Genomic DNA, 26,426 nt, shown 5'->3' with positions numbered 1-26,426 from the left:
AGCAAGGCCCAGGCTGCCCCCCCGGGCGGTGAGAGGGGGGGTCCCAAGAAGCAGAGCAAGGCCCAGGCTGACTTCCCGGCTCGGGGGGGTCCCAAGAGCAGAGCAAGGCCCAGGCTGCCTTCCCCGGGGGGGGGGTCCCAAGAGCAGAGCAAGGCCCAGGCTGATTCCCCGGGGGGGGGGGGGTCCCAAGAAGCAGAGCAAGGCCCAGGCTGATTCCCGGGGGGGGGTCCCAAGAAGCAGAGCAAGGCCCAGGCTGATTCCCCGGGGGGGGGGGTCCCAAGAAGCAGAGCAAGGCCCAGGCTGATTCCCGGGGGGGGGGTCCCAAGAAGCAGAGCAAGGCCCAGGCTGATTCCCTGGGGGGGGGGTCCCAAGAAGCAGAGCAAGCCCAGGCTGATTCCCGGGGGGGGGGTCCCAAGAAGCAGAGCAAGGCCCAGGCTGATTCCCGGGGGGGGGGTCCCAAGAAGCAGAGCAAGGCCCAGGCTGATTCCCGGGGGGGGGTCCCAAGAAGCAGAGCAAGGCCCAGGCTGATTCCCGGGGGGGGGTCCCAAGAAGCAGAGCAAGGCCCAGGCTGATCCCGGGGGGGGGTCCCAAGAAGCAGAGCAAGGCCCAGGCTGATTCCCGGGGGGGGGGTCCCAAGAAGCAGAGCAAGGCCCAGGCTGATTCCCGGGGGGGGGGGTCCCAAGAAGCAGAGCAAGCCCAGGCTGATTCCCGGGGGGGGGGGTCCCAAGAAGCAGAGCAAGGCCCAGGCTGATTCCCGGGGGGGGGGGTCCCAAGAAGCAGAGCAAGGCCCAGGCTGATTCCCGGGGGGGGGGTCCCAAGAAGCAGAGCAAGCCCAGGCTGATTCCCGGGGGGGGGGTCCCAAGAAGCAGAGCAAGGCCCAGGCTGATTCCCGGGGGGGGGGTCCCAAGAAGCAGAGCAAGGCCCAGGCTGATTCCCGGGGGGGGGTCCCAAGAAGCAGAGCAAGGCCCAGGCTGATTCCCTGGGGGGGGGGTCCCAAGAAGCAGAGCAAGGCCCAGGCTGATTCCCGGGGGGGGGGTCCCAAGAAGCAGAGCAAGGCCCAGGCTGATTCCCGGGGGGGGGTCCCAAGAAGCAGAGCAAGGCCCAGGCTGATTCCCGGGGGGGGGGGGTCCCAAGAAGCAGAGCAAGGCCCAGGCTGATTCCCGGGGGGGGTCCCAAGAAGCAGAGCAAGCCCCAGGCTGATTCCCTGGGGGGGGGTCCCAAGAAGCAGAGCAAGGCCCAGGCTGATTCCCGGGGGGGGGTCCCAAGAAGCAGAGCAAGGCCCAGGCTGATTCCCGGGGGGGGGGTCCCAAGAAGCAGAGCAAGGCCCAGGCTGATTCCCGGGGGGGGGGGTCCCAAGAAGCAGAGCAAGGCCCAGGCTGATTCCCGGGGGGGGGGGTCCCAAGAAGCAGAGCAAGGCCCAGGCTGATTCCCGGGGGGGGGGTCCCAAGAAGCAGAGCAAGGCCCAGGCTGATTCCCGGGGGGGGGGTCCCAAGAAGCAGAGCAAGGCCCAGGCTGATTCCCGGGGGGGGGTCCCAAGAAGCAGAGCAAGGCCCAGGCTGATTCCCGGGGGGGGGTCCCAAGAAGCAGAGCAAGGCCCAGGCTGATTCCCGGGGGGGGGGTCCCAAGAAGCAGAGCAAGGCCCAGGCTGATTCCCTGGGGGGGGGTCCCAAGAAGCAGAGCAAGGCCCAGGCTGATTCCCGGGGGGGGGGTCCCAAGAAGCAGAGCAAGGCCCAGGCTGATTCCCGGGGGGGGGTCCCAAGAAGCAGAGCAAGGCCCAGGCTGATTCCCGGGGGGGGGGTCCCAAGAAGCAGAGCAAGGCCCAGGCTGATTCCCGGGGGGGGGGTCCCAAGAAGCAGAGCAAGCCCAGGCTGATTCCCTGGGGGGGGGTCCCAAAGAAGCAGAGCAAGGCCCAGGCTGATTCCCGGGGGGGGGGTCCCAAGAAGCAGAGCAAGGCCCAGGCTGATTCCTGGGGGGGGGTCCCAAGAGCAGAGCAAGGCCCAGGCTGATTCCGGGGGGGGGTCCCAAGAAGCAGAGCAAGGCCCAGGCTGATTCCCGGGGGGGGGGTCCCAAGGAGCAGAGCAAGGCCCAGGCTGATTCCCGGGGGGGGGGTCCCAAGAAGCAGAGCAAGGCCCAGGCTGATTCCCGGGGGGGGGGTCCCAAGAAGCAGAGCAAGGCCCAGGCTGATTCCCGGGGGGGGGTCCCAAGAAGCAGAGCAAGGCCCAGGCTGATTCCCGGGGGGGGGGTCCCAAGAAGCAGAGCAAGGCCCAGGCTGATTCCCTGGGGGGGGGTCCCAAGAAGCAGAGCAAGCCCAGGCTGATTCCCGGGGGGGGGGGTCCCAAGAAGCAGAGCAAGGCCCAGGCTGATTCCCGGGGGGGGGGTCCCAAGAAGCAGAGCAAGGCCCAGGCTGATTCCCGGGGGGGGGGTCCCAAGAAGCAGAGCAAGGCCCAGGCTGATTCCCGGGGGGGGGTCCCAAGAAGCAGAGCAAGGCCCAGGCTGATTCCCGGGGGGGGGGTCCCAAGAAGCAGAGCAAGGCCCAGGCTGATTCCCGGGGGGGGGTCCCAAGAAGCAGAGCAAGGCCCAGGCTGATTCCCGGGGGGGGGGTCCCAAGAAGCAGAGCAAGGCCCAGGCTGATTCCCTGGGGGGGGGGTCCCAAGGAGCAGAGCAAGGCCCAGGCTGATTCCCGGGGGGGGGGTCCCAAGAAGCAGAGCAAGCCCCAGGCTGATTCCCTGGGGGGGGGTCCCAAGAAGCAGAGCAAGGCCCAGGCTGATTCCCGGGGGGGGGGTCCCAAGAAGCAGAGCAAGCCCCAGGCTGATTCCCTGGGGGGGGGTCCCAAGAAGCAGAGCAAGGCCCAGGCTGATTCCCGGGGGGGGGGTCCCAAGAAGCAGAGCAAGGCCCAGGCTGATTCCCGGGGGGGGGGTCCCAAGAAGCAGAGCAAGGCCCAGGCTGATTCCCGGGGGGGGGTCCCAAGAAGCAGAGCAAGGCCCAGGCTGATTCCCTGGGGGGGGGGTCCCAAGAAGCAGAGCAAGGCCCAGGCTGATTCCCGGGGGGGGGGTCCCAAGAAGCAGAGCAAGGCCCAGGCTGATTCCCTGGGGGGGGGGTCCCAAGAAGCAGAGCAAGGCCCAGGCTGATTCCCTGGGGGGGGGTCCCAAGAAGCAGAGCAAGGCCCAGGCTGATTCCCTGGGGGGGGGGTCCCAAGAAGCAGAGCAAGGCCCAGGCTGATTCCCGGGGGGGGGGTCCCAAGAAGCAGAGCAAGGCCCAGGCTGATTCCCGGGGGGGGGGTCCCAAGAAGCAGAGCAAGGCCCAGGCTGATTCCCGGGGGGGGGGGGGTCCCAAGAAGCAGAGCAAGGCCCAGGCTGATTCCCGGGGGGGGGGTCCCAAGAAGCAGAGCAAGGCCCAGGCTGATTCCCGGGGGGGGGGTCCCAAGAAGCAGAGCAAGGCCCAGGCTGATTCCCGGGGGGGGGGTCCCAAGAAGCAGAGCAAGGCCCAGGCTGATTCCCGGGGGGGGGGGTCCCAAGAAGCAGAGCAAGGCCCAGGCTGATTCCCGGGGGGGGGGGTCCCAAGAAGCAGAGCAAGGCCCAGGCTGATTCCCGGGGGGGGGGGGTCCCAAGAAGCAGAGCAAGGCCCAGGCTGATTCCCGGGGGGGGGGGTCCCAAGAAGCAGAGCAAGGCCCAGGCTGATTCCCGGGGGGGGGGTCCCAAGAAGCAGAGCAAGGCCCAGGCTGATTCCCGGGGGGGGGGTCCCAAGAAGCAGAGCAAGGCCCAGGCTGATTCCCGGGGGGGGGGTCCCAAGAAGCAGAGCAAGGCCCAGGCTGATTCCCGGGGGGGGGTCCCAAGAAGCAGAGCAAGGCCCAGGCTGATTCCCTGGGGGGGGGGTCCCAAGAAGCAGAGCAAGGCCCAGGCTGATTCCCGGGGGGGGGGTCCCAAGAAGCAGAGCAAGGCCCAGGCTGATTCCCTGGGGGGGGGGTCCCAAGAAGCAGAGCAAGGCCCAGGCTGATTCCCGGGGGGGGGGTCCCAAGAAGCAGAGCAAGGCCCAGGCTGATTCCCGGGGGGGGGGTCCCAAGAAGCAGAGCAAGGCCCAGGCTGATTCCCGGGGGGGGGGTCCCAAGAAGCAGAGCAAGGCCCAGGCTGATTCCTGGGGGGGGGTCCCAAGAAGCAGAGCAAGGCCCAGGCTGATTCCCGGGGGGGGGTCCCAAGAAGCAGAGCAAGGCCCAGGCTGATTCCCTGGGGGGGGGGTCCCAAGAAGCAGAGCAAGGCCCAGGCTGATTCCCGGGGGGGGGGGTCCCAAGAAGCAGAGCAAGCCCCAGGCTGATTCCCGGGGGGGGGGGTCCCAAGAAGCAGAGCAAGGCCCAGGCTGATTCCCTGGGGGGGGGTCCCAAGAAGCAGAGCAAGGCCCAGGCTGATTCCCAGGGGGGGGGTCCCAAGAAGCAGAGCAAGGCCCAGGCTGATTCCCGGGGGGGGGGGTCCCAAGAAGCAGAGCAAGGCCCAGGCTGATTCCCTGGGGGGGGGGGTCCCAAGAAGCAGAGCAAGGCCCAGGCTGATTCCCGGGGGGGGGGGTCCCAAGAAGCAGAGCAAGGCCCCAGGCTGATTCCCGGGGGGGGGTCCCAAGAAGCAGAGCAAGGCCCAGGCTGATTCCCTGGGGGGGGGTCCCAAGAAGCAGAGCAAGGCCCAGGCTGATTCCCTGGGGGGGGGGTCCCAAGAAGCAGAGCAAGGCCCAGGCTGATTCCCTGGGGGGGGGGTCCCAAGAAGCAGAGCAAGGCCCAGGCTGATTCCCTGGGGGGGGGTCCCAAGAAGCAGAGCAAGGCCCAGGCTGATTCCCGGGGGGGGGGTCCCAAGAAGCAGAGCAAGCCCCAGGCTGATTCCCGGGGGGGGGTCCCAAGGAGCAGAGCAAGGCCCAGGCTGATTCCCTGGGGGGGGGTCCCAAGAAGCAGAGCAAGGCCCAGGCTGATTCCCTGGGGGGGGGTCCCAAGAAGCAGAGCAAGCCCCAGGCTGATTCCCGGGGGGGGGTCCCAAGAAGCAGAGCAAGGCCCAGGCTGATTCCCGGGGGGGGGGGTCCCAAGAAGCAGAGCAAGGCCCAGGCTGATTCCCGGGGGGGGGGGTCCCAAGAAGCAGAGCAAGGCCCAGGCTGATTCCCGGGGGGGGGGTCCCAAGAAGCAGAGCAAGGCCCAGGCTGATTCCCTGGGGGGGGTCCCAAGGAGCAGAGCAAGGCCCAGGCTGATTCCCTGGGGGGGGGTCCCAAGAAGCAGAGCAAGGCCCAGGCTGATTCCCTGGGGGGGGGTCCCAAGAAGCAGAGCAAGGCCCAGGCTGATTCCCGGGGGGGGTCCCAAGAAGCAGAGCAAGGCCCAGGCTGATTCCCTGGGGGGGGGTCCCAAGAAGCAGAGCAAGGCCCAGGCTGATTCCCGGGGGGGGGGTCCCAAGAAGCAGAGCAAGGCCCAGGCTGATTCCCTGGGGGGGGTCCCAAGAAGCAGAGCAAGCCCCAGGCTGATTCCCAGGGGGGGGGGTCCCAAGAAGCAGAGCAAGGCCCAGGCTGATTCCTGGGGGGGGGTCCCAAGAAGCAGAGCAAGGCCCAGGCTGATTCCCGGGGGGGAGGGGGTCCCAAGAAGCAGAGCAAGCCCCAGGCTGATTCCCGGGGGGGGGGTCCCAAGAAGCAGAGCAAGGCCCAGGCTGATTCCCGGGGGGGGGGGGTCCCAAGAAGCAGAGCAAGCCCCAGGCTGATTCCCGGGGGGGGGGGGTCCCAAGAAGCAGAGCAAGGCCCAGGCTGATTCCCGGGGGGGGGGGGTCCCAAGAAGCAGAGCAAGGCCCAGGCTGATTCCCGGGGGGGGGGTCCCAAGAAGCAGAGCAAGGCCCAGGCTGATTCCCGGGGGGGGGGGTCCCAAGAAGCAGAGCAAGGCCCAGGCTGATTCCCGGGGGGGGGGGTCCCAAGAAGCAGAGCAAGCCCCAGGCTGATTCCCGGGGGGGGGTCCCAAGAAGCAGAGCAAGGCCCAGGCTGATTCCCGGGGGGGGGGTCCCAAGAAGCAGAGCAAGCCCCAGGCTGATTCCCGGGGGGGGGTCCCAAGAAGCAGAGCAAGGCCCAGGCTGATTCCCGGGGGGGGGGGTCCCAAGAAGCAGAGCAAGCCCCAGGCTGATTCCCGGGGGGGGGGGTCCCAAGAAGCAGAGCAAGGCCCAGGCTGATTCCCTGGGGGGGGTCCCAAGGAGCAGAGCAAGCCCCAGGCTGATTCCCGGGGGGGGGGTCCCAAGAAGCAGAGCAAGCCCCAGGCTGATTCCCGGGAGGGGGGGGGGTCCCAAGAAGCAGAGCAAGGCCCAGGCTGATTCCCGGGGGGGGGGTCCCAAGGAGCAGAGCAAGGCCCAGGCTGATTCCCTGGGGGGGGGTCCCAAGAAGCAGAGCAAGGCCCAGGCTGATTCCCGGGGGGGGGGTCCCAAGGAGCAGAGCAAGGCCCAGGCTGATTCCCGGGGGGGGGGTCCCAAGAAGCAGAGCAAGGCCCAGGCTGATTCCCGGGGGGGGGGTCCCAAGAAGCAGAGCAAGGCCCAGGCTGATTCCCGGGGGGGGGGTCCCAAGAAGCAGAGCAAGGCCCAGGCTGATTCCCTGGGGGGGGGTCCCAAGAAGCAGAGCAAGGCCCAGGCTGATTCCCGGGGGGGGGGTCCCAAGAAGCAGAGCAAGCCCCAGGCTGATTCCCTGGGGGGGGGTCCCAAGAAGCAGAGCAAGGCCCAGGCTGATTCCCTGGGGGGGGGGTCCCAAGAAGCAGAGCAAGGCCCAGGCTGATTCCCGGGGGGGGGGTCCCAAGAAGCAGAGCAAGGCCCAGGCTGATTCCCGGGGGGGGGGTCCCAAGAAGCAGAGCAAGCCCCAGGCTGATTCCCTGGGGGGGGTCCCAAGAAGCAGAGCAAGGCCCAGGCTGATTCCCTGGGGGGGGGGTCCCAAGAAGCAGAGCAAGGCCCAGGCTGATTCCCGGGGGGGGGGGTCCCAAGAAGCAGAGCAAGGCCCAGGCTGATTCCCTGGGGGGGGGTCCCAAGAAGCAGAGCAAGGCCCAGGCTGATTCCCTGGGGGGGGGGGGGTCCCAAGAAGCAGAGCAAGGCCCAGGCTGATTCCCGGGGGGGGGGGGGTCCCAAGAAGCAGAGCAAGGCCCAGGCTGATTCCCGGGGGGGGGGTCCCAAGAAGCAGAGCAAGCCCCAGGCTGATTCCCTGGGGGGGGGGGTCCCAAGGAGCAGAGCAAGGCCCAGGCTGATTCCCGGGGGGGGGTCCCAAGAAGCAGAGCAAGCCCCAGGCTGATTCCCTGGGGGGGGGTCCCAAGAAGCAGAGCAAGGCCCAGGCTGATTCCCGGGGGGGGGTCCCAAGAAGCAGAGCAAGGCCCAGGCTGATTCCCGGGGGGGGGGGGTCCCAAGAAGCAGAGCAAGGCCCAGGCTGATTCCCGGGGGGGGGGTCCCAAGAAGCAGAGCAAGGCCCAGGCTGATTCCCGGGGGGGGGGGGGTCCCAAGAAGCAGAGCAAGGCCCCAGGCTGATTCCCGGGGGGGGGGTCCCAAGAAGCAGAGCAAGGCCCAGGCTGATTCCCTGGGGGGGGGGTCCCAAGAAGCAGAGCAAGGCCCAGGCTGATTCCCAGGGGGGGGGTCCCAAGAAGCAGAGCAAGGCCCAGGCTGATTCCCGGGAGGGGGGGGGGTCCCAAGAAGCAGAGCAAGGCCCAGGCTGATTCCCGGGGGGGGGGGTCCCAAGAAGCAGAGCAAGGCCCAGGCTGATTCCCGGGGGGGGGGTCCCAAGAAGCAGAGCAAGCCCCAGGCTGATTCCCGGGAGGGGGGGTCCCAAGGAGCAGAGCAAGGCCCAGGCTGATTCCCTGGGGGGGGGGTCCCAAGAAGCAGAGCAAGCCCCAGGCTGATTCCCGGGGGGGGGGTCCCAAGAAGCAGAGCAAGGCCCAGGCTGATTCCCGGGGGGGGGTCCCAAGAAGCAGAGCAAGGCCCAGGCTGATTCCCGGGGGGGGGGGGGTCCCAAGAAGCAGAGCAAGGCCCAGGCTGATTCCCGGGGGGGGGGTCCCAAGAAGCAGAGCAAGCCCCAGGCTGATTCCCGGGGGGGGGGTCCCAAGAAGCAGAGCAAGCCCCAGGCTGATTCCCGGGGGGGGGGGTCCCAAGGAGCAGAGCAAGGCCCAGGCTGATTCCCGGGGGGGGGGGTCCCAAGGAGCAGAGCAAGGCCCAGGCTGATTCCCGGGGGGGGGGTCCCAAGAAGCAGAGCAAGGCCCAGGCTGATTCCCTGGGGGGGGGGTCCCAAGGAGCAGAGCAAGGCCCAGGCTGATTCCGGGGGGGGGGTCCCAAGGAGCAGAGCAAGGCCCAGGCTGATTCCCGGGGGGGGGGTCCCAAGAAGCAGAGCAAGGCCCAGGCTGATTCCCGGGGGGGGGGTCCCAAGAAGCAGAGCAAGGCCCAGGCTGATTCCCGGGGGGGGGGTCCCAAGAAGCAGAGCAAGCCCCAGGCTGATTCCCGGGGGGGGGGGTCCCAAGAAGCAGAGCAAGGCCCAGGCTGATTCCCGGGGGGGGGTCCCAAGAAGCAGAGCAAGCCCCAGGCTGATTCCCGGGGGGGGGGGTCCCAAGAAGCAGAGCAAGGCCCAGGCTGATTCCCGGGGGGGGGTCCCAAGAAGCAGAGCAAGCCCCAGGCTGATTCCCGGGGGGGGTCCCAAGAAGCAGAGCAAGGCCCAGGCTGATTCCCGGGGGGGGGGGTCCCAAGAAGCAGAGCAAGGCCCAGGCTGATTCCCGGAGGGGGGGGGGTCCCAAGAAGCAGAGCAAGGCCCAGGCTGATTCCCGGGGGGGGGGGTCCCAAGAAGCAGAGCAAGGCCCAGGCTGATTCCCTGGGGTGGGGGGGTCCCAAGAAGCAGAGCAAGGCCCAGGCTGATTCCCGGGGGGGGGGGTCCCAAGAAGCAGAGCAAGGCCCCAGGCTGATTCCCGGGGGGGGGTCCCAAGAAGCAGAGCAAGGCCCAGGCTGATTCCCTGGGGGGGGGTCCCAAGAAGCAGAGCAAGGCCCAGGCTGATTCCCTGGGGGGGGGGTCCCAAGAAGCAGAGCAAGGCCCAGGCTGATTCCCTGGGGGGGGGGTCCCAAGAAGCAGAGCAAGGCCCAGGCTGATTCCCTGGGGGGGGGGTCCCAAGAAGCAGAGCAAGGCCCAGGCTGATTCCCGGGGGGGGGGGTCCCAAGAAGCAGAGCAAGGCCCAGGCTGATTCCCGGGGGGGGGGTCCCAAGAAGCAGAGCAAGGCCCAGGCTGATTCCCGGGGGGGGGTCCCAAGAAGCAGAGCAAGGCCCAGGCTGATTCCCGGGGGGGGGTCCCAAGAAGCAGAGCAAGGCCCAGGCTGATTCCCGGGGGGGGGTCCCAAGAAGCAGAGCAAGCCCCAGGCTGATTCCCGGGGGGGGGTCCCAAGAAGCAGAGCAAGGCCCAGGCTGATTCCCTGGGGGGGTCCCAAGGAGCAGAGCAAGGCCCAGGCTGATTCCCTGGGGGGGGGTCCCAAGAAGCAGAGCAAGGCCCAGGCTGATTCCCTGGGGGGGGGTCCCAAGAAGCAGAGCAAGGCCCAGGCTGATTCCCTGGGGGGGGGGTCCCAAGAAGCAGAGCAAGGCCCAGGCTGATTCCCTGGGGGGGGTCCCAAGAAGCAGAGCAAGGCCCAGGCTGATTCCCGGGGGGGGGGGGTCCCAAGAAGCAGAGCAAGCCCCAGGCTGATTCCCGGGGGGGGGGGGTCCCAAGAAGCAGAGCAAGGCCCAGGCTGATTCCCGGGGGGGGGTCCCAAGAAGCAGAGCAAGGCCCAGGCTGATTCCCTGGGGGGGGTCCCAAGAAGCAGAGCAAGCCCCAGGCTGATTCCCGGGGGGGGGGTCCCCAAGAAGCAGAGCAAGCCCCAGGCTGATTCCCAGGGGGGGGTCCCAAGAAGCAGAGCAAGCCCCAGGCTGATTCCCGGGAGGGGGGGGGGTCCCAAGAAGCAGAGCAAGGCCCAGGCTGATTCCCGGGGGGGGGGTCCCAAGAAGCAGAGCAAGGCCCAGGCTGATTCCCTGGGGGGGGGTCCCAAGAAGCAGAGCAAGCCCCAGGCTGATTCCCGGGGGGGGGGTCCCAAGAAGCAGAGCAAGGCCCAGGCTGATTCCCGGGGGGGGGTCCCAAGAAGCAGAGCAAGCCCCAGGCTGATTCCCTGGGGGGGGGTCCCAAGAAGCAGAGCAAGGCCCAGGCTGATTCCCGGGGGGGGGTCCCAAGAAGCAGAGCAAGGCCCAGGCTGATTCCCGGGGGGGGGGGTCCCAAGGAGCAGAGCAAGGCCCAGGCTGATTCCCGGGGGGGGGGTCCCAAGAAGCAGAGCAAGCCCCAGGCTGATTCCCGGGGGGGGGTCCCAAGAAGCAGAGCAAGGCCCAGGCTGATTCCCGGGGGGGGGGTCCCAAGAAGCAGAGCAAGGCCCAGGCTGATTCCCGGGGGGGGGGTCCCAAGAAGCAGAGCAAGCCCCAGGCTGATTCCCGGGGGGGGGTCCCAAGAAGCAGAGCAAGGCCCAGGCTGATTCCCTGGGGGGGGTCCCAAGAAGCAGAGCAAGGCCCAGGCTGATTCCCTGGGGGGGGGGTCCCAAGAAGCAGAGCAAGGCCCAGGCTGATTCCCGGGGGGGGGGGTCCCAAGAAGCAGAGCAAGGCCCAGGCTGATTCCCGGGGGGGGGGTCCCAAGAAGCAGAGCAAGGCCCAGGCTGATTCCCGGGGGGGGGGGGTCCCAAGAAGCAGAGCAAGGCCCAGGCTGATTCCCTGGGGGGGGGGTCCCAAGAAGCAGAGCAAGGCCCAGGCTGATTCCCGGGGGGGGGGTCCCAAGAAGCAGAGCAAGGCCCAGGCTGATTCCCTGGGGGGGGGGGGGGTCCCAAGAAGCAGAGCAAGGCCCAGGCTGATTCCCGGGGGGGGGGGGGGTCCCAAGAAGCAGAGCAAGGCCCAGGCTGATTCCCGGGGGGGGGGGGTCCCAAGAAGCAGAGCAAGGCCCAGGCTGATTCCCTGGGGGGGGGGTCCCAAGAAGCAGAGCAAGGCCCAGGCTGATTCCCGGGGGGGGGGGGTCCCAAGAAGCAGAGCAAGGCCCAGGCTGATTCCCTGGGGGGGGGGTCCCAAGAAGCAGAGCAAGCCCCAGGCTGATTCCCGGGGGGGGGTCCCAAGAAGCAGAGCAAGGCCCAGGCTGATTCCCGGGGGGGGGGTCCCAAGAAGCAGAGCAAGCCCCAGGCTGATTCCCGGGGGGGGGGTCCCAAGAAGCAGAGCAAGGCCCAGGCTGATTCCCGGGGGGGGGGTCCCAAGAAGCAGAGCAAGGCCCAGGCTGATTCCCGGGGGGGGGGTCCCAAGAAGCAGAGCAAGGCCCAGGCTGATTCCCGGGGGGGGTCCCAAGAAGCAGAGCAAGGCCCAGGCTGATTCCCGGGGGGGGTCCCAAGAAGCAGAGCAAGGCCCAGGCTGATTCCCGGGGGGGGGTCCCAAGAAGCAGAGCAAGGCCCAGGCTGATTCCCGGGGGGGGGGTCCCAAGAAGCAGAGCAAGCCCCAGGCTGATTCCCGGGAGGGGGGGTCCCAAGAAGCAGAGCAAGGCCCAGGCTGATTCCCGGGGGGGGGTCCCAAGGAGCAGAGCAAGCCCCAGGCTGATTCCCGGGGGGGGGTCCCAAGAAGCAGAGCAAGCCCCAGGCTGATTCCCGGGGGGGGGTCCCAAGAAGCAGAGCAAGGCCCAGGCTGATTCCCGGAGGGGGGGGGGTCCCAAGAAGCAGAGCAAGGCCCAGGCTGATTCCCGGGGGGGGTCCCAAGAAGCAGAGCAAGGCCCAGGCTGATTCCCGGGGGGGGGTCCCAAGAAGCAGAGCAAGGCCCAGGCTGATTCCCGGGGGGGGGGTCCCAAGAAGCAGAGCAAGCCCCAGGCTGATTCCCGGGAGGGGGGGTCCCAAGAAGCAGAGCAAGGCCCAGGCTGATTCCCGGGGGGGGGTCCCAAGAAGCAGAGCAAGGCCCAGGCTGATTCCCGGGGGGGGGGTCCCAAGAAGCAGAGCAAGCCCCAGGCTGATTCCCGGGGGGGGGTCCCAAGAAGCAGAGCAAGGCCCAGGCTGATTCCCGGGGGGGGGGGGGTCCCAAGAAGCAGAGCAAGGCCCAGGCTGATTCCCGGGGGGGGGGTCCCAAGAAGCAGAGCAAGCCCCAGGCTGATTCCCGGGGGGGGGGGTCCCAAGAAGCAGAGCAAGGCCCAGGCTGATTCCCGGGGGGGGGTCCCAAGGAGCAGAGCAAGCCCCAGGCTGATTCCCGGGGGGGGGGGTCCCAAGAAGCAGAGCAAGGCCCAGGCTGATTCCCGGGGGGGGGGGTCCCAAGAAGCAGAGCAAGCCCCAGGCTGATTCCCGGGGGGGGGGGTCCCAAGAAGCAGAGCAAGGCCCAGGCTGATTCCCAGGGGGGGGTCCCAAGGAGCAGAGCAAGCCCCAGGCTGCCCCCCGGGGGATGAGCGGGCAGGGGCGGGGGAGGAAGCTGATAATCTCTATTGACCGACACACTCCTGGGCACCGTAGGTGTGCGCCAGGTGAGGTCATTGGCTCTGAGCGCCGAGGGGGCAGCGCCCTGGCCCTCTCGGGGGAGGTGAAGGAGTTGGACAAATAATGATCTTTCCTCAGCTTCCGGGGCTTGGGGCAGCCGGGGCCGTGGGGGCTGGGACCTGCCCCAGGGAGAGCACTAGGGAGTCCAGCGTGGCGCGCGGGCGGATGGGCCGGCTGGCGGAGTCCTGGCTCGGGTCTGGCACAGCCTGGCTCGGGGTCTCTCCGCTCTCGGGCAGCAGTTTCGGCCTGACCCCCGGCCGCGGAACTGAGGGGCGTTTCTCGGCCTCCACAGTGGGTCCTGCCTGGCCCCCAGGTCCAGGGCCGCGCCCAGAGTGGGGCCAGACAGGCGGCCAGGACTCCTGGGTCCTCGCTGCGGTGGGTGATCGCAGGCGCGTCCCGGCCTCTCGCTGTCCCAAGGCCCCTGGTGCGAGGAGGGCGGGGAATCAAGGCATCCCAGGCGCTGCTGGGGGGCGCGGTGCCCTGGCTCAGAAATCCAGCCCCGCAGTCGGGGGCGAGGAGCGCTGGCTGTGGAGTGCGAAGTCACCGGCCTGTGTACACACAGGGCAGGTCCATACCCGGCGCTGCATTTCTTTTCAAGCCGTGGAGCGTATTTACTCAACCCAGCAGCCGGTCTGAACGCAGACACAGCCCCAAATATTTACCTGGCAACAGCGCAGCTTGGGATCGCTCAGCCAGCAAGTCACAAAGGCCCGGCCCCGCTTCGTCTCCCCGCCGGCCGGGTTTTCAGACCCCCAGGGGCCCGTGGCCGCGCTCTGGGCTGCAAAGACCCCAACGCCCATTTCTTTTAGAGCCTTGTCATGTCGGGCCGCCGGGAGCGGATCCGGTGGCAGAGCCGGGCGCAGCGTCTGTGCGGTACGTTAGCCGGCTTACAAAAGCACATCAGAATGGCCAGGCCCTGGGGGGCCCTAAGCGTGTCCCTAGTCGCGTTCCCCACGGCAGCCACCATGTCCTAGGCCTCCACCCTGCCCCCTTGGTCCTGAGTGCGAGGGACCACGCCGGATCCACACTCCTGCAGGGGAGGGGCTGGCCCGTTGGGTACGTACCAGTTCCTTCCCACCTGGCTGTGCACAGGGACAGATTTTACCCTCAGGGCCCCGGGATTTGGACCAAAGGAAAATCAGATACGGAAAAATGAGCACAGGCGTCCCCAGAGTGGTGCATGATGGGACACAGGCTCAGCATAGGGTTGCCAGGTGTCCGGTTTTCGCCCGGACACTTTGGTATTTGGGTTCCCCGTCCGGTAAAAAACACCAGAAAATACTGGACACGTGAAAGCCCTCAGATGGAAGCCCGGCTGGGGATAGTTTTCCCCTGTCGCATCTGGTGGGGGCGAGGGAGTGAGGAGCGTGGGGCATTTTAAAGGCGCAGTTTTTTTTGCTCAACCAAGTTTGCCACGTTCGGGATTTTTGTTGAAAGCAACGGGCAAGCCTAGGGGTGCCTGGCCGAGGGTGAATTACAACGCACCCTGAGCGCTGTGGCAACATTTACAGCAGGGAGAGATTTTTATTTTCAATTTGTTTTCCAAAAACGGGAACATTTCCCGGAAACGTTTGACAAACTCCAAACGGCTGTGAGTGTGTTTGTCCCGAATTCCCATGGGAAAAGGGACATTTTCCAGCCAGTTTTAATGTTACTGCCTGCGCCAGATGGCACCACTGTCATCATCTGTGTTAGTCTGACTGTCGGTACAACACAGGTACAGCTGATGTCAGTTCCTTGGTTTTGTTAATTCTGCTGAACCTCAGGGAGATCCTGTAGCAAAGAGTGTTACAGGCTAATTACACCCTGTGTGAAAAAGTATGTCCTATGGCTGAATGGAAAAATACAGCCAGACCCATTTGTTAAGCAAGTCAGCGATATTTTATTTAACTCTTTGCCTTTTACCTGTCTCTCCAGAAGTTATAAAATATAAACAGCGCTGTGATTTGACACGTCTATATGAATACACAGGGCGATCCAGTGGCAACTGTGCTGCCCTGATTTTCAGTGTCGTTCTAAGAAACAAAACGATCAAGTTACAAAGAAACAATTGATTTTCTGATTTATACGTTATTTAAAGACGAGTAAATACTCTGATTTGGAATGCGTTAGTCGGTACGATTGAAAGGATTATGTAATGCGGGTGATGAGATAATCAGTGTCATATCTAGTCCTTATACAGAGTGTTCCATCTGCAGGTCTCTAGCCTACAGCCTTTCAAAATGCCCAGTGCTTTTTTTGTGACAGAATGCCCCTGGATGCCGTACTGGCACCTATTTTCCCTGCATAACTTAAATGAATTGCATTCCCCTCGGGTGTCCTGGCACCTCTTTCCCTGGGGTGTTGGGCTCCCCATGGAAGCCCGGTTAGGACACATGGCTCTTACAGGGGCTGTGATGGTATTTCAGCCCCCGGCCTTTTTTTTTTTGCTCGGCAACTTTCCCCCCGGAGTACCGGCACCTTTTTTCTTACCAAAAAAGCACTGAAAACGCCCAAACCATTGACTTTCCTGATGTGTCGACCAGGATGAACATTGGAATGGAGAAGGTTCATTTTGGCCCATTTTCCTGTTGTGTTTTCCCCCCTAGATTCCCCGCTCGAAGGGATCGTTCTGAGATGTGTATCACACAGGCCTGAGCTCTCCCTGGACAGCACTTTCAGAAAGAAATCTTGATTTAAAACGTGTCACACGCTAGCGAAGCCACCGCACCCTTGGGGTAAGTTGTTCCACATCTGTGCCTTATTTCTGGTCTAAATCTGTCTACATTCATCTCCCAGACACTGCATCCTGTTGTACCTCTCTCGGCTACATACAATATTTTGTTCCTCATGTGGATACTTATAGGCTGCATTCAAATCCCTCTTCTCTTTAAGGAAATATACCGAGCTTGCATGTTTGCTTTTGTAAAATAACTGAACGTTGTTCAGTACAAATTGTCAGTCTGGGGTTAGTTACAATGTTTGTTATTTGACTTTTGAAACCCAAATATTTCTTACCTAACAAATTTTCCAAATAGCTTTTTTCGGGATGAGGGTTTTTTGGGAGGGACGGTGGAAAATTTGGCAGAGATGAAAGAAGAAAAAAAACATTTTTTTTTTACAAATGAACAGTGAAAAATAATTGGCATTTTTTCCCAGGGGTAAGTTTTATACAAAGTGTTTTTCCCAGGTGTAAGATTTATTAGCCCCAACCATTGCTCGCTAGCATTGCCACGCAGTCACTGAGCAAAGCCTCTGTGCTAAGAAACGCCGTGTGTTTGTTTTCCTCATGCCGTGGGGACAGCAGAGCGCTGCAGACAGGATGGCTGTGTCTACATAGGCATGATTTTGCGCAGAAGCACCTGCTTTTGCGCAAAAACTTGCTGGCTGTTTACACTGCCGGGGAGTTCTTGCGCAAGAACACTGGCGTTCTAATGTGCGAAATCAGGGCTTCTTGTGCAAGAACTATGATGCTCCCGCTCAGGAATAAGCCCTCTTGAGCAACTGTTCTTGTGCAAGAGGCCAGTGTAGACAGGCAACATGAATTTCTTGTGCAAGAAAGCCCGATGGTTAAAATGGCCATCAGAGCTTTCTTGCACAAGAGAGATGCTGGCATGGATGCTTTTGCGCCAAAGCACGTTCCAGTGAAGACACTCTCTTGTGCAAATACTTTAACGCAAAAACTCTTGCGTTAAAAGTACTTGCACAAATCATGCCAATGTAGACACAGCCATGATGTACCAGCGTCTCTCTCTTTGCCATCGGGCATCATCCCAGTTCTGACGCTCAAGCGTCGGGCGCAGCCTCACAGAAGTCTGGAGAAAGAAGGGTGAAGGCTCCATTCCCGTCCCTGCTGCTCCCCGTGCGACCTTGGACAAGGCCTTTCTGCCGTCTGTCTCCAACGCCCCAGCTGAAAAACGGGGAGCACAGAGCCTGCTTAGAGCCGGGCCAAATAATTTTGGCGGAAACTCTTTTAGGTGGAAGAATAGAGATGTGGAGTGGGGGAAAGTTTCTGTGAACTCAGGTGGAATTTGTGGAATTGTCTCGGTTCGCTCGGGGGAAACGGCCCCCCCATGAAGCTACCACGGTTTGCTAAATACGAGGCTTCTACTGGCCTTGGGCAGGCAGTCTGCAGCAGTGCTGGGGCACACAGCCTGGCCCTGGGCCCTGAGATTCCCTCGCTCCAGTCCAGGGAGATTGTATTTATTCTCCAGCGTGGGGTCGGCAAAGCCACAGTCAGCGTGGGAGCCGAGGGGACTGCTGGCACAGCTCTTGTGGGGCGCGGAGGCGGGGCTGTGCAGCTGCTCCCGGTCCCGCTGCTTGGCTTGCCTCTTCATCTTGTAGCGATGGTTCTGGAACCAGATCTTCACCTGGTTGGGGGTCAGGTGGGTGACCTGGGCCAGATGCTCCCGCTCAGGAGCGGTCAGGTATTTCTGGAGCTCGAACCTCTTCTCCAGCTCGTACACCTGCGCCTGGGAGAACAGCACCCTCCTCTTCCGCCTGGCCGTGTTCTGCAGGAAGAGGGTGGACGCGGCCACCTCGCCGAGATAGCCCAGGCAGCCGGCGCTGGGCATGTTAAATCCACATGGCCCCACGTGCCTCGAGACTGGGAAAGGAAGGAGAAAGGTGGGATCACTCTGAGACCGACCCTGCCAACAGGCCCCTGCTCCCAGGGCAGCCCCAGGGAAATCAATGACCTGCCTACAGCACTGTGTTGGGTAACGCGTGTCATCGAGTCAGCTCTCCTGGGCTCCGTGTGTGCGGGTCTGGACGCCGGATTGGGCCCTTGGCTTTAAAGGGTCGTGTGAAAACAGCTAGTGGCAACGTCACTTCCAAATATTAACCATCAGGGTTAGCACGGGGCACAGGTCACAGCTGGAGGAGTCTCTGCATCTCGGGGTCTTTAAACGGTTGGAAGGCTTCAATATCTGAGATCTAGGTGAGAGGATTATTCCAGGAGTGGGTGGGTGAGATTCTGTGGCCTGCACTGTGCAGGGGGTCAGACTAGATGATCATAATGGTCCCTTTGGACCTTACAGTCTATGAGTCTGTGAGAAATCCTTAGCATAACAATTCACTGCTCCCAGTCGCTAAGCCAGGAGCAATGTCTTCATCAGCGATTTAGATGAGGGCATAGAGAATTCGCTTATGAAGTTTGCAGATGACACCAAGCTGGTTGCAAGTGCTTTGGAGGACAGGGTCATCATTCAAACTGGTCTGGACAAACGGGAGAAACGGTCGGAGGTAAACAGGATGGAGTTGAATAAGGACGTATGCAAAGTGCTCCACTTAGGAAGGAACAATCCGTGTCACAGACACAGAATGGGAAGCGACTGTCTAGGGAGGAGTCCGGCAGAAAGGGATCCAGGGGTCAGAGTGGACCACGAGCTAAATAGGAGTCAACAGTGGGACACTATTGCCAAAAAAAAAAAAATCAAACATCTTAACCGCTGAGGATGTGTCAAGCAGCAAGGGGCTTAAACTGCAGCCAGGGAGGTTTAGCTTGGACATTAGGGAAAGCTTTCTGCCTGTCTGGGTGGTGAAACACTGGAATAAATTGCCGGGGGAGGTTGTGGAATCTCCATCCCTGGGATATTGACGAGCGGGCTGGACACACGCCTGCCAGGGATGCTCTAGAAGAATGTGCTTGGTCCTGCCGTGAGGGCAGGGAACTGGACTTGATGACCTCTCGAGGTTCCTTCCAGTTCTAGATTCTGTGATTATGCTTAATCTTTGTCAGAGCTTGGCACTTCATAATGCTGGCACCTCTGGGGCTGGCACGTCAGTTACTAACGTAAAAAAACTGTTTGCATCCTGGCACGTCATTGCTTGAGCTCTGGCACCTCTTTCATTACAAATTACTCACTGATTTCAATGGAGGTTTCTGCTTAAAAATCCACTGGCCAAGCGGTACTTGGAAGTTGCAGGGGCATGCTTTTCATCCTTCGATTCCAAAGCACTGGACCAAGGCAGCTTGGTGCCATGATCTGCATTTTACAGAGGGGGGAAATTGAGCGGGAGTCGGCAGGGAGAAGCATAAACTCATCTCGTGAAGTGAAACTAGTTGACATGGTTACTTTCAATCTTGGGGTTTTTAAAGTAAAAAAGAGCGTCCGGGCCTCACTCTTTTAAACAATTTTGATGGTGAGATTTAAAATTCTAGGGTTGTACGTGGTTTGTTAAATCTGTTGAGCAGAAAGGATTTTAGAGCCACTCTGAAAAATCGGCAGCCGAACAGCAAAGCTAATTTAAACCTTCCAGAGCTTCTGCCACAACTTTGGTATCGCTGGAGTTTTATTCTCCAGTAAAACATGCCCCCACCATGCCAATACACCCCACGTCACGCTGCTGTGTGTAGCTGCGAGAGCTGGCGGGAAAGGTAACTAGGAGGGTTGCATTTTGGTGAGGTAGGGAAATATACAAGCAACTATGGGGAGTTGTTATTGCTTCTCTAGGGATAGACTCCCTGGCCGGTCAGAAGAGGTTACTGGGATCATCCCGTTTGTCTTCCTGGTTGCCATGGTCCAGAGCAATAATAAATATTTCCTCAAAATACAGCTGGTTTGAACAGAGCGTATGTTAGAGAAAAACAGGGCTTCTTTGCTCTGCATCAGAGGTGCTCAGCCGGCGGGCAGAAGGCTCCAAACCGACTGGCAATGGCTCCCAAGGAGCCCGTTTGACCCCCTTGTTCCAGGTCCGACAGGCAGGTCTTAAGTATTAGTTTTAAATATAAACCCCTGAGAGGTTTGTACTGGGTCGGGGGACGAGTGACTGACTGTTCGGAGGTAAACAGCAACGGGTATTAGCTATGAGATGAACAGCCAGCGCCAAGGAGGCTGGGGAGAGATTCCCAGCCCCTTTGCACCACTAATAGTGATTGACACCAGCTGAGGATCTGATAGTCTCCTTCATCAGTTTCCCGGGTGTAGAATGCAGCTTTGTTCTGTCCAGCTCCACAAAGTGGTGTGCCCCAGAGTCACGCGCTGTGAAAGAGACTGGAATCTGACCCAACTATTAATTCCTCAGCTTGAGTCAGCAGGAGACACGCAGAAATGTATACACTACAATATCTCACCTGCACCCTAGGGAATCTACACCCCTCCGCACTGGATAACGTAGGTTGCTTTCCTGTTTAAAACAGGCACTGGATTATAAACCTCGGGGGAGAAATTAACCTTGATATTTCCTGTAAGCAACAGGATTTTAAAAGAATGAGAAGCCAAACTGTGCGTCAGCTGATCTTAAATTGTAGCTTCTTTTTGGAAGGGAACAACATAATTCTATGGCATGTGTGATACAGGAGATCAGACAACACAATCACAAGGGCCCGTTCTGGCTTTACAGTCAGTGAATTATGGAAACCCTCGTGATACACTTAGCAGAGCAGGATGTAATCAGAATCAGTTTCCTGAGGATCAGATAAATGGGGAAACATTTGGACAGGAAAAATTCAAATATTCCAGCTCAGTAAAATGCAAGCTCCTTTTCTTCCTTTCTTTGTTTCTCACCGTCTGTCTCCCTTAGAGTTGAATTGATTATTTGAATATCAGTGTAATAAATGATATCTGATACTCATTGTTTCTATATTTGATTGCGACGCATCCTTGGGCTTTTGCTGTGTAAGTGAATGTGCTATCGTACTAATACTAATGATGATGATAATTAATAATAGAACCTAGCTCTTGTATCGATTCAGAGTCCCGGGCCAGAAGGAACCAGCGCTTTCAGCCAGTCTCACCCCTGCACAGCACACGTCAGAGACCTACCCCAGAATCAGTCCTGGAGCAGGTCTTGATGTAGAATGTGCCCATGATGGAGGATCTGCCCCGTCCCTCAGTCAGTTGTTCCAATGGTTAAATTACTCTCAGAAGCACTTTTCTCAGTAGATTTCTGCTCCTTACAATGCTAGTGTTCGAGCTAGTTTACCCCTCCAACGAGGCCATATTCAAATCTCTTGTCTTCAGCTAGCACTGAGAGCTTGCTTTGCACTAGCACGTTAACGCGCGTCTATGCATTTCCATTAGGGTTTTACAGACACGTTCCTATAATTACACACCAGTCCAGCGAATCAGTGAGCCAAGTGGGTTGAACTTGGGGGGGCTGGAACAGTCTGTAAAATGGGGGTGCTGAGAACCACTGCACCTGACATAACTCTTCTATCTAATGGAAACCACAGCAAGCTGGGGGGTGCTGCACCCCTCCCCTCCCCACACTCCTAGTCCCAGCACCTGTTTGAACTGGAAAAATGTCACTTTCTTCACAGCTGATTGTTCGGAATCACGTCATTTGCAATCTGACATTAGAGAAGTGACTTTGGAATTGGAGCTATGCTCCTGCAAACTCCCTGGTACCAGGGAACACTGGCGGCTCAGTAAATCCATTCATGCCAAGGGTGCAGTCCCCAACTGCTGTAAGCCGGCAGGGCTCCGGCAAAGGAAGGGAGCTGTGCATTCTTACACCAGCCAAGGGGCTTGGTCAGGAAGCTTTCATTCTCTGTAAATCATCAGCAACTCCATTGAACCCTGGGGCGTAAATGTGGGGCCTATTGGCTTTGGCGTGGCAACTCCTGCTCCTAGCGAGCCTGAAAATGTAGGGCTGAAATGTGTTCATTGGAATAGCGTTACGTGGGGTGTTCTTGTAAACCGGAGGCCAAGTCCTGGCGCCCTACTAAGGGCAAACCTCTGACTGACCAACGGAGCATTTTGCTAAGTGCAGCCAACGCAGTGTCTTGTATTTCTCCAGTCTTATTTTTCACATGCTGCTTAAGATTTAAAAATAAATGCATTGGAGATCTTTCTCTAGCTATTTGTGTCCATTCCCATACACTCCTGATGTACACACTCTGTCTGTCTGTCTATCCCCACCCACCCCCTCTATCTATCTATCTATCTATCTATCTATCTATCTATCTATCTATCTATCTATCTATCTATCTATCTATCTATCTATCTCCACACACCCCCTCTATCTATCTATCTATCTATCTATCTATCTATCTATCTATCTATCTATCTATCTATCTATCTATCTATCTATCTGAATTATAAAATCAATTCACATTTTTCAGAGGCAGGTCAATGAAAAGTCCTGGGTTTTTTTTAACCAGAGGAGTTGGCCCTGCCTTCTGGATCAATGCTAGGGGGCCATATCATGCAATTTAAATCGAGAGCCCCCTGCGCGACAAGGGTTCAGTGAAGATTAAGGCTAAGAAGCAAGACAATTCTGGGTTTCAGAGCCAAACTCAGGTCCCCTCCTCTCTCTCTGGGGAAGGCGAGCTGATGGTGAGCTGGTATTTCCAGTGGGCCTGGGGCAGGAGAGTCTACAATCTGTGCTCCTTTCACTTACTTGGTGGGTAGGGTCCGTCCTGCATCTGCCCGTACCAGTCTCCGTTGTGGTAGTGGTCCTGGGGGTAGGCCGGTAGGTCGGCGGGGCCTGGGAGCGCTCCGGGGCAGTAGCCTCGCATGGCGCTTTGAGAAATGCAGTGGGTGACGGAGAAGCCAGGCGCTCCCAGTGTGGGCTGAAGAGAAGGCTGGTGCGCGAACTGCCCGAACCCTTCCATGCACGAGGTGTCCATGGCTAAGAAAGCCCCTCGCCCGGAGCGACTTGGCTGGGCAACTGAGTGACTCTGGCTGGCCCCCAGCGCTCATCTGAAACTGGCTGGTCCTGAGACCTCCACGCCGGGGACTTTTCCCTTTGGCTTTGGTGACTGTCATAAACCCCAGAGTGCTGCTGGCGGTTTCAGGGTGAGCCCGGCCACTCTGCTTTCATCTTGTGCACACACCTTATCAGGGCTTCTGGGCAGCAGACGCCACAAGGAGAGGAGGGGGAGGGAGGAGGAGCCTTCTTCCACACAGCCTCTAACAACAGGGGCGAATATGCCCCAAGCCTGAGTCAACTGCAGCTCCCATCCGTGGAAATCTGTGTGCAAAGTGTGCACTTTGGGGCACGCTGAGGAGCAAGGTCATGCCACGGCCGGGGGGCGAAATTGCAGCTACTGTCTAGCCCCACGGAAGTCAAGGGAGTGAAGTGGGGCTCCGGCCCTGGGGTGACCAGACACCCTGATTCTATAGCCCTGACATTTGGGGCTTTTACTTAAATGGGCACCTCTTACCCTGGCCGCCTGGGCTCATCCGAGGACCACATGGGAAAGCTCAGAGCTGGCCCAGAGGCCTTTGTCAGGGCATTTGGCTCCTTGAAAAAGAAAAATCGGCCTTGACCAGACAGCAAGCATGAAGCATCGGGATGGGGTGGAGTTGGGGGGGGGGTAAGAGATACCTATGTGAGAAAAAGCCCCCCAGCAGTGAGACTCTCTTCTAAATTTGGGACATCTGGACACCCAGGGTGCATCTACCCTGCACCCGTAAGCCGAAATAAGGTTTCCCTATTTGAGCTACGCAAACTGCGTCTCTTACTTCGATCTCATTATGAAATAAAGCACTATTCCGAAAGGCCCTGAACCCGCATGGAGCGAGGGTTACAGGGCTGCCGGACTAGCGTGCCCGTTATTTCAAAATCTATTTTGAAATAACGGGCGCATTTAAAGACGCAGAATTGCTATTGCGGGCTACTTCTGGTCTCCCGAAATAGCGCCGCTGGCTAGACGTAGCCCCAGTGTAGCAGGGTTGTGACTCGTGTCCCACGTGGGGGTCCTGACCTGCTGTTTGAGAACTGGAGCTCTAGTCTGGCCTCCTGGCCAGAGAACTTCCCCAAAAAATTCCTGCAGACCACCTTTCGGAAAAACACCTCCTCTTGATTTAAAACTTGTCCGTCGTGGAAAATCCCCCACAATCCTTGGTAAGCTTGTTCCAGTGGTTAATTATTCTCGCCGTCTGCATTTGTCTAGCTTCAACGTCCAGCCATGAGGCGATGCTATTCCTTTCTGCGCTGGACTGAAGAGCCCATTATTCAATATTTGCGCCTCTTTGAGGCTTTCATTCTAAGACAGGTTTTTAAGCCTTTAATGATTCTTGTGGCTCTTGTTCGACCCCTCTCCAGTTCATCAACATCCTTTGCAAAGCGTGGGCCTCAGAAGTGGCCACAGGATTCCCGCAGCAGCGCCAAACGCAGAGGTCAAATAATCTTGTGCTCCTCTTCAGATTTTCCTTTTCAGCATCCCAGGGTCACATTAGCTCTTTCAGGGCCCGGCTGGTTGGCTTCCCTATAGGAGAAATTACTGAGCCTATTCTAGGTGCAGTCACTGTATTTACATCTGAGCGCCAGTCTCGACAGGAGATGGTCAAACAGATTGCAGGGTGAGAATCTTAGACCAACCCCCATGCCCATGGGGCAGCTCTGCTTCAGAAACTGACAATCATGTGAAGGTAGAGAGCAAATTTGCTGGCTACTCTCCCTGCTCCCTTTCTCCCCAAGCCACCTCTGTACGAAACCCTCACCTAACCCGGCTACACAGCATGTCTCCCCGAGACTCTAATCTTGCTCACATGTGAAAACTTGGCAGACTGTGCATAAGAGCACCACTTGGTGACACTTAAAATATTATACAATATCTATTGGTCCCTTTTCCTCGACTTTGGGGTACTTTTCTGTCTGACTGCAAGCTCCTTTGGCCAGAAAGCATCTGTCAGTTACGTGCCTAACACCTGGTGGCGATCACTATTATTGAGGGGCAATTAATTTGGTTATAAGAATTATATTTATTTGCTACTCTGTGTCCTACACCCTACCTCAACCTGCTCATATGTCTCTCTCCTCTACTGCTTCCAACTTGTCTTTGTCAATTTGTATGTATGTGTACAGTGCCAAGCACAGCAGGACACAGACTGGTTGAAGCCTTTGGTCGTTCCTACAATGGCAGTGTTAATCCTAAATTTGTATGAATGATGGTCTTCTCACCTAGTCCCAAGGCAAAAAAATGTTTTGTATGGTATTTGCATGAGCGTTTGAGTTACCAGATACCTAGCAAGGTGGTGATTTGAATCCAGGGTTTGTTCTTTGCTTTCTGAGACTGGTTTAAAATCATGAGATTACTTTTAAAGTAGTTATACATGTTGGGCTCTTCTTCATCTCCTGCTTTCTCCCCTTTTAGTTTACATTGGGTCATGTTGCCAAGCTTTTCTCTGCTACTGGGAGAGCTAGAAACTTGTATTATTATTAATCATGAGCTCAGATTTTCCAGACTCCAGAAGCTGGTGATTTCCGCAAAACACCAGCCTCATGACCAAAGCATGCAAGCTGGCAATGCTGTTGTAGGATGGTCTGATTTGCACCTCCCTGCACCAGCGACTGCAAAGTAACCAAGGGGGTTGTCTGTTTCTTGTGGTGAATGTTTGTCCAGCCGTTTCAGGATTTGGAAAGGGCCACAGCGCATGGAGTGTTACATCAGGCTGAGTTTGACAGGGGAGGAAATGAATTTATTCTCCACGTGTCCACTAGGAGGGGGTGGAACCTCAGGGTTGTTTTGTGGTCACCCTTCCAGGTCACTGCCAGCTTGTTCATCAACAGGGCCCTGTGAAAATTCCCAGTGGAGCTGTACGTCCGGAGCTGTTCCTCAGTCCGCGTGCGGTTTGATCTCATGACGCTGCGAATAAAGGCTGCTCTGACAAGTCCCCCTCTCTGCCCAGAGTTGCAAGCTGATCTTGTGACTCCAGGGGCTGTGTCTGTGTCAGCTTTGTGTGTGCAATTTGCCTCGCCTACGCAAAACCTAGTGAGCTGGCGTCTGTGGGCATAGGAATGTAGAACCCAGCACCCCCCCCCCCACCAAAGAGAATCCCTGGGGCTGGGATTCTCCCAGGAACCCTGCTCCAGAAGCACCCTCACTTCTCTGACGCATTGGGGCCCCGGGGTTCTCTGCCCTGATTGCTAAAGCAGGCTGGGGTTTGCTTGACTGACCTGCCTAGCCCCAGCTCCACCCGCCTTGTCCCCAAATCTTGCTTCGTGCTGCTGCTCACAAGTGGAGCCCCCGCCAATGGGGAGTTTGAACCCACAGAGCTAGTTCTCTGCCACCTGCCTGCCTCTGGGCAGAGAGGAAAGTGGCTTAATGGCGCGGGTGATCGCCTGGGACTTGGGATCAATCCGCGGCTCTGCCACAGCCGCACTGAGTGACCCTGGGTAAGTCTCCTGGCCCAAATCCTCAAGGGTATGTAAGTGCCTGACTCCCAACAGGCTCGATAAGTTCCTTCTGGGAGGAGTAATGACCCTTCTGCTGGCACCTGTTGAGCTCTAGTTACCCATGGGGCAGCTTTTGGATAGCACCTCAGGGCATGCTGGGAGCTCAGACTTGGCAACTACAAGTGAACTGCAGAGAGGAGGCGGCCAGTTTTGTGGCTATGGCGCTGCGCTAGGACTCTGGTGGTCTGGGTCGTGTCAGGCTCTCCATGCACTTGGCACACCCGTGCAGGAATGGGGCTAGTGCCAGTTGGGGTTAGCGGGCAGGTGGTGTGGCTGGCCTGTGATACGCCAGAGGTCAGACCAGATGACCTGGCAGTCCCTTCTGGCCCAGAACTGTCTTTGTGTGACATTTCCATCTGCCTGGATCACTGCCCTCAGCGTCAACACTGCAGGCTTCTCGTGCAAGAACGACTGTTCTTGCCCAAAAACTTGAGGAGTGTCTATGTTGCACACGCATTCTTGCACAAGTAAATTTACAGTAAAGCGTCAGAACAGAGGGCTTTTTGCTCAAGAGTTATTCCTCTCCCCGCAAGGAATAAGCCCTCTCGCGCAAGAAGGCAGTGTGGATGGGCAACAGGGGTTCTTGCGCAATAGAGCGTCCACACTGCCATGGATGCTCTTGTGCAAAAGCACATGGCAGTGTGGACCCACTCTTGCACAAGTACTTTTCCGCAAGAACTCTTGTGCAAAAAGCCTGCGGTGTAGACGTAGCTTAAGAGCTGCTCTCTAATCTGCTGGCTTGCAATGGCCAGCTAGGGCTCATTCTAGTCCCTGTGATACACCCTACACTAGAGACAGTGGTCCCTGTGAGCCGGGCACTGGTGCAGTGGCT

The 26,426-nt window shown here is 59.4% G+C and overlaps 1 long non-coding RNA gene across 1 annotated transcript; it reads left to right on the top strand.

The window, feature by feature from the left end:
• Positions 1–26,419, top strand: LOC142825751 (uncharacterized). The gene is made up of 3 exons (XR_012900090.1): positions 1–28; positions 15,076–15,204; positions 24,903–26,419. It is a non-coding gene; the product is annotated as an uncharacterized LOC142825751 (long non-coding RNA).
• The last annotated feature ends 7 nt before the right edge of the window (positions 26,420–26,426 follow it).

This window comes from Pelodiscus sinensis, unplaced genomic scaffold (assembly GCF_049634645.1).
Source record: "Pelodiscus sinensis isolate JC-2024 unplaced genomic scaffold, ASM4963464v1 ctg146, whole genome shotgun sequence".
Classification (NCBI taxonomy): domain Eukaryota; kingdom Metazoa; phylum Chordata; order Testudines; family Trionychidae; genus Pelodiscus; species Pelodiscus sinensis.
Note: the sequence above shows the minus strand (reverse complement) of the source record. Positions and strands in the feature narration are given on the sequence as shown.